At 52.4% G+C, this 7,578-nt stretch overlaps 1 pseudogene; it reads left to right on the top strand.

Annotated features, from left to right (window-relative positions):
- Positions 1–323: 323 nt before the first annotated feature.
- On the top strand, positions 324–3,777 carry LOC122793875 (annotated as a pseudogene).
- The last annotated feature ends 3,801 nt before the right edge of the window (positions 3,778–7,578 follow it).

Here is a 7,578-nt window from a genome sequence, read left to right as displayed (position 1 = left end):
GACCTTCCCTCTGGCTGTGTGGGGCCACCCCGGGAAGGGCACACCAGAGTCCTCTCCCCTCGATGTCAGTCATGGGTACCTGTGGAGGATACCTTTCTCCATGCAGGGCATCAGTTCAAAGACCCGGAAGGTTGGCAGTGCGGCCGCATTACAGCCGCCATGGGACTCCCTGCTGTCTTGAGGTGCGGGGCCAGTAACCCCAGTCTGGGTGGCCATGACAACACCCTGGGAAACTGCAAGTGCTCTTCTCGAGGTGCAATGCCACGCAGGCAATGGTGCCCCCAGTGAATGAGAACTGTACGCCTCTGAGCTGTGGATCACTCGGCACGAGCGTCAATGAAGAACACAGCTAGCTGCGAGAACTAATGTGACTTGCAGGACACATTGATCATCGACACTTTGAATGCACTTTGAGGCCCCGGGTGCATCGGAATCAAGTCTTCCTGGAGTCGGGTTGTTTGTGAATGCAGCCCAAAGCGGGTGGTAAACTCCATCTAAGGCTACACACTGGCATGAGAAGTACCATAAGGGGAAAGTTGTAAAGAACTTTGAATAGAGAGTTAAAGAGGGTGTGAAACCATTCAGAGGTAAATGGGTGGAGTCCGTGCTGTCCACCTGGAGGCTTCAACTCGGCAGCCGCGACAGCCACTTGGGTGAGGTGGACTCAGGAGACCCTCCCCGGGTGCACCAGCTGCCATCGGGCACACTTCCTCCACGGTGGTGTACCGCGACTGGCTCCAGGTCAGCCAGAAAGGTGGCTCCCTTCCCCAGAGGGAAGTGTTACAGCCCATGGCATCGGCCCTCACTGTGCCCTGGGGTTGTGGGAGATGACCACAGCTGCACCCACCCCACCCTCATAGCAGGGGCCAGGGGCCCCCGGCTCCCAGTGGGACTGTCGACTGGGCCAGACTGCCCTCAGTGCAGCCCAACTGTGTCCTACCAGCGGGCTCCCCTTGGGTGCCCGGAGTCCGCGGCAATGTCGGTGACCCACCCGTCCAGTCTTGAAACAATGACCATGGAGTCTAACAAGTGTGAGAGTCTGAAGGTGGCCAGGAGACCCCATGGTGTAATGAAAGTGAGGGCTGGTGCACGCTGGCTGAGGTGGGATCCCCCCACCCTACACAGGGGGGCGCACCGCCGGCCCTTCTCACCCGTCCCGTCGGGGAGGTGGAGTGTGAGCATACCTGGTGGGACCCGAAAGATGATGAAGTATTCCTGGGCAGGGTGAAGCCAGAGGAAACTCTGGTGGCAGTCCATAGTGGTCCTGACATGCAAATCGGCCATCTGACCTGGGTATAGGGGCGAAAGACTAAATTGAACCATCTAGTAGCTGGTTCCCTCCGATGTTTCCCTCAGGATAGCTAGTGCTTGCGGATGCAGTTTTATCTGGTAAAGTGAATGATTAGAGGTCTTGGGGCCGAAATGATCTCAACCTATTCTCAAACTTTAAATGGTAAAAAGCCCGACTCGCTGGCTTGGAGCTGGGCATGGAATGCAACCGCCCAGTGGGCCACTTTTGGTAAGCAGAACTGGTGTTGTGGGATAAACCATAGGCCGGTTTAAGGCGCCCAATGCCGACATTCATCAGACCCCAGAAAAGGTGTTGGTTGATATAGACAGCAGGCCGATGGCCATGGAAGTCGGAATCCGCTAAGGAGTGTGTAACAACTCACCTGCCGAATCAACTAGCCCTGAAAATGTATGACGCTGGGGCATCGGGCCCATACCCGTCGCTGGGAACCGAGGGGGCTACACCATGATGAGTAGGAGGGCCGCCATGGGTGCAGATCTTGCTGGTAGTAGCAAATATTCAAACGAAAGCTTTGAAGGCTGAAGTGGAGAAGGGTTCCATGTGAAGCAATTGAACATGGGTCAGTTGGTCCTGAGAGATAGACAAGCGCCATTCTGAAGGGACAAGCGATTGTCACTGTCGCCTTCAGCCTTTCGAAAGGAAGTTGGGTTCAGATCCTCGAATCCAGAGAGGTAGAGACCGGCACCTCACTGCGTCCAGTGCGGTGATGCAAATGATCCTGGAGCCAGCAGGGGCACCTGGGAGAGTTATTTTCTTTGTAAAGGGCAGGGTGCCCTGGAATGGGTTCGCCCCAAAAGAGGGGCCCGCGTCTTGGAAAGCATTGTGGTTCTGGTGGCGCAAGGTGAGCTCTCATCGGCCCTTGAAAATCTGGTGGAGAGGGTGTAAGTCTCGCATCAGGCCGTACCCATATCTGCAGCATGTCTCCAAGGTGGACAGCCTCTGGCAAGTTAGAACAATGTAGGCAAGGGAAGTTGGACTTCTGGATAAGGACTGGCTCAAAGGGCTGGGTCGGTCGGACTTGGGCGTGAAACAGGGCTGGATGAGGCATTGCCCCCTCACCGCACTCCCCCTTCCAGGGGGGCTGGGGGGACAGTGGCGGCAACTCTGGATGGGTGCCGAGCCCTTCCTGTGGATCACCCCAGCTGTGACGGCTGTGTCCCGCATAGTCTGGCAGCTAGCAGCTGACTTAGAACTGGTGCGGACTGGGGGAATCTGACTGTTTAATTAAAACAAAGCATCACGAAGGCCCGAGACTGGTGTTGACGCACTGTGATTTATGCCCAGTGCTCTGAATGTCAAAGTGAAGAAATTCAATGAAGTGCGAGTAAATGGCAGGAGTAACTATGACTCTCTTAAGGTAGCCAAATGCCTCATCTGATCAGTGACGTGCATAAATGGATGAATGAGATTCCCACTGTCCCTATCTACTATCTAGTCAAACCACAGCCAAGGGAACAGGCTTGGCAGAATCAGCGGTGGAAAGAAGACCCTGTTGAGCTTGACTCTAGTCTGGTACTGTGAAGAGACATGAGAGGTGTAGAATAAGTTTGAGGCCTCGGCCGTTGGTGAAATATCATTTTTTCACTTACCCGGTGAGGCAAGCCCCACCGGGGCTCTCGCTTCTGGCTCCTAGCGCCTGGGTGCGACCTGCTCCCGGGACAGTATCAGGTAGGGAGTTTGACTGGGGCAGTACACCTGTCAAAGAGTAATGCAGGTGTCCTAAGGCGAGCTCAGGGAGGATAGAAACCAACCATACAGCAGAAGGACAAAAGCTTGCTTGATCTTGAATTTCAGTATGAATACAGACTGTGAAAGCGGGGCCTCACAATCCTTCTGGCTTTTTGGGTTTTAAGCAGGAGGTGTCAGAAAAGTTACAGGGATAACTGGCTTGTGGCAGCCAAGCATTCATTGCGACATCGCTTTCTGATCCTTTGATGTCAGCTCTTCCTATCACTGTGAAGCAGAATTCACCAAGCGTTGGACTGTTCACCCACTAAAAGGGAACGTGAGCCGAGTTTAGACCATCGTGAGACAGGTTAGTTTTACGCTATTGATGATGTTTTGTTACGATAGTAATCCTTCTCAGTACGAGAGGAACCACAGGTTCAGACATTTGGTGTATGTGCTTGGCTGAGGAGCCAATGGTGCGAAGCTACCATCTGTGGGATTATGACTGAAAGCCTCTAAGTCAGAATTCCACCTAAACATAACGATACCACAGCACCGCAGATCTCCGGTTGGCCAGGGATAGCCGTCCGCAAGGTCGGCGAGAAACACCATTTGTCACTGGGTCGGAGCAAGGATGGAAGGGGGCCACCTCTCTCCAGCAGTGCAGTGCATGTTTGTGGGGAACCGGGTGCTAAATCATTCGTAGATGACCTAATTCTGGGTCAGAGGTTTCGTACATAACAGAGCAGCAAAAAGCTGTGATCTATTGAAAGTCAGCCCTCAAGCCAAGCTTTTGTCGCAGGTGAGGGGATGGGCTCCACTCCCTCGCAGGGAGGGGGACCCGTCCTCGCCTGGCCCACCCTGCGTACCACCCCCTCCCCTAACATCCAGATCGTTGGCGGGACTTTGCTCCTTGGCAGTGGGTGCAGGGTTCAGCAGGAGGATAGAAGGAGTGGGGTTTGTGTGCAAACCGGCAGTGGGGCATCCCTTGTGGGAAGAGGACCCCGGTCATGCTCCTCACTCTGCACCCTCCGTCACCTCCGTCCAGATAGCTGGAACCCCTGTGGGCATGGAACGGGCGGAGGATTGCATATTTGGGCTTAAAGGTCATTCCCAGTGGGGTGACCCAGCGGCAAGGCCACCCATGCAGCAAGAGATCCACAGTCACACCCCTCGCTCCGCACCCTCTGATGCCTCTGTCCAGCCAGCCGGAACCCGTGCTTGTGCGGAGGGGTCTGAGGACTGCATACTCGGGCTTAAGGGTCGATCCTGGAGGGGCGACTCGGTGGCAGGTGCGTGGTTCCTGAGAGATGGCAGAGGTCCATCCAGGGAAGCCAGATCCGGGATCCCATCCTCAGAGCGCCCAGGGAGAGGAGATACGGCCGCCATGGCTTCTTGCACCTTGGACCGGCTGAGGCAGTCGCCCAACACAGTGTGGTCATGCTGAGGGCCGCCCCCAGAAGCCAGGTCTGCGATCCTTTCCTCCCAGCCCCAGGGGTGTGGAGATAGAGCTGCTGTAGCGTCTTGCACTCAGGACCATCCGCAGGTGCCAGGTCAGCCTCCGGTCCTTCACCTAGCGCTGTAGGGATGCCGCCATGCGAAAGGCACCACCACTCAGGAGGCAAGGGGGCATGTGCCAGAAGGCTGGAAGTGAAGCACATTTGTCGTCAACTGGTGCCACCAAGGAGATACGGAGGCATGAGATGAAATAGGCCGAGATGCCGGAACCCGGGGCCATATTCTGTGAGAGTTTGAAAGCCCTAGGTGGAGGGCAAAGGGGAGAACCAGCATCACAGAGAAGTCCAGATGAGGGTCTGGCTGAGGCCTCGCAGCCTAGCAGAGTTCCACGAGGCTGTGAAGAATCGGAGAGAAGCTCCCCTGAGAGGCTTCAAAGGTAGGGTTGACACATTATGATTTGGCAGCCTCCAGGAGTATTGTAACCCAGGAAAAGAGCTCTCCTGCCTAGGTAGAAGTGGAAGCCATGAAGGGGCCCCCCTCCTGATAGACGTCCTTAAGGGAGAGAGAGGTGGAAAACAGCCAAGCTGGGAGAGCTGCTGCCTGGGTGACGGGATCTGGACCACAATCCCCTCTGGGATGGAAGTCCAGAAGGGGGAGAGAGGTGGAAAGTGACTAGGCAAGGAGCACTCCCGCCTGGGTGGGAGGGTCCAGATCATGCCCCCCCAGTGAGATGGAAGTCCTCATGGGAACGTCTGGCAGAAGGCTGCAGGGCCAGGAGTGCTCCTGCCTGGGTGAGCAGGGTCAGGCAGAGCCACCCATGATGGAAGTCCTCAAGAGAAGGATTGGTGGAGGGCCTCGGGGTCTGAAGTGCTCCTGCCCGGGTGATCGGGGTCAGGCGGAAACCCCCACAAATGAAGTCCTCAAGGGAGCATTTGGCAGATGGCTGCAGGCCCGGAGTACTCCTGCCAGGCAGGGGGAAGGAGTCTGACCACACCTGGTACCCGTTGTCATCCCTGAAATGTCACGAAGTCCTGAGAATGGCTCTGGACCGGAAAGGAGGGAGGCTCGGAAATCCCGATGAGAGCATACCCTGCCCCTCGGCGGCCAAGGGGAGTTCTGCGAGGGCGGCCGGGATCTGAGGGAGGTCCCCCGGACATGCTCCGAGGGCACGGGGACAGGGCAAGGTTTGGCAACCTGCAGGGGATATGCGGGAGTCGGGGCCGTGGTGCTCTGGACTGGAAAGGAGTGGGATGTGGAAGCCCTGATAAGAGTGGGCCTGCCCCCCAGTTGCCAAGGGGAGTACCATGGGGCCAGCCAGGATCAGAGGGAAGTCCCCCTAAGAGGCTCCAAGGGCACGGGGACACAACATGGTTTGGCAGCCTCCAGGAGTTAAAGACGACAGGGTGTCCTGTCAGAGTCCAGGTCCCACCCCGGGTGATGTCCTGCTGCTTGTACCCTATTTCCCCAAAAATAAGACCGGGTCTTATACTCTTTCTCCTGCCAAAATATGCATTAGGGCTTATTATCAGGGGATGCCTTATTTACCCACTGTACAACAATCTACATTTATTCATGTACAAAAATTGACATTTACTTGGTACTTTTCTGTTAGTGGGCAACAGTTCTAAGTAACACGTTAACAGTTGTGTGAAAATTCTACATAAACAGTGCAACAAACATTTCAACTTCAGAATGTCTACACCTTGGCTTTCACAGTGCAATATTTCATGCTTAACAGAAAGTGCAGAAAAATCTCAATACATGTGTATTGGAGGAGGAGAATAAAACTGAAAGCAGAAGCAATCCATTCTGTTGCCCCGATAATGGAAAAGTTATTCAAATACAGTAATGTCATCTTCTTCTGGAACATTGTCATAAGTCTCCAACCCCCGAATTCTGGCCTGAATTTCTTGAACTCCATTTCCTGTAAAACCATTGGCCCCAATCTGTCATGCCTAGCAATAGAGCTCTCCTTAAATGACCACTGCTTGTCCAAGTAGCCTGCTCATAGTGCATTGGCAACACAGCTGTCAGTGATTTTATCCCATGAATTTTTCACCCAAGTCACGACCTCTTGCGGGCTAGGCTTCACAAAGTTTCCATGCTTATTTCTTTACATTCTATTTTCAATGTAGTCATTGAGTTCCATGCACAAATGGTCCTTGAATGGCTTATTTATTGCAATATCAAGAGTCTGAAGATAGGCAGTCATTCCTGCGGGAATCATTATTTGATCTATTCTTCTCAGTGCAAGGAATTTCTTCATGTCTTTAGCGTGGTGACTGTGGCTGGCTTGTTTAGTTTCAAGAATGTAAATGCCTGAAACACATTCAATCTTATCTTTCTTGCCCTTACTAATGATTAGAGGTGGGGTTTTCTTTCTTGCCCTTACTAATGATTAGAGGTGGGGTTTTCTTTCCATCTAGGCGAATTGCCAAAATACAGGTAACACGTGCACGCTCGTAACCAGTGGAGGTAATGTAGACTGATGAGGTACCCCTCTGATCAATTGTTGTTTTAGATCCTTGGCCCATAAACACTGCAGTTTCAACCATAGCAATCATGTTGGAGAGTTAGTATTTAGAAAAGTCGATGCTACACTTTGCTGTGAAGGAAAGGTTAGTTTGCTTTTATTTTTTGTATTACTGTATTGCCTTTCTATATTTTGAATACTGTATTTTTTCTTTACCTTGTGTTTTGCTCGCATTCTGTTTTAACAGCATATTAAAACTTCAAAAGAGACCACAGCTCTCTCTGTTCTGAGTCAGGCAGAATTTTTTCCCACCCTCCCACCCATTTAAGTTGTCTTGTTAAATACCACTGTCTTTCTAGTTGCCCGCCTCTTATGTTAATCTGACCATATATCTCATTTCTCTCTACTTTCACTGGCTTATGTGAGTAATCACAAAATCATCATTTTTGAAATCCCACCCCTTCAATTATTTAAATTTATTGGCCATCCTACAGTATTTCATAGTACCAAAACACAAAAGTGACCACCCCTTTCAATCCATCTTGCTGTTTTAAAAATAGTAACTCTCCACTAAACCTTAACTTTTTAAACAGGTAAAACTCAAGTTACCTACTTTCACATCTAACTTCTCTAGTGCACACTGCAGAGTGCATTCTTTTCAATCTTA

The sequence above is a fragment of the Protopterus annectens genome, chromosome 2.part0 (genome assembly GCF_019279795.1).
Source record: "Protopterus annectens isolate FY-2018-M chromosome 2.part0, PAN1.0, whole genome shotgun sequence".
In the NCBI taxonomy this organism is placed as follows: domain Eukaryota; kingdom Metazoa; phylum Chordata; order Ceratodontiformes; family Protopteridae; genus Protopterus; species Protopterus annectens.
Note: the sequence above shows the minus strand (reverse complement) of the source record. Positions and strands in the feature narration are given on the sequence as shown.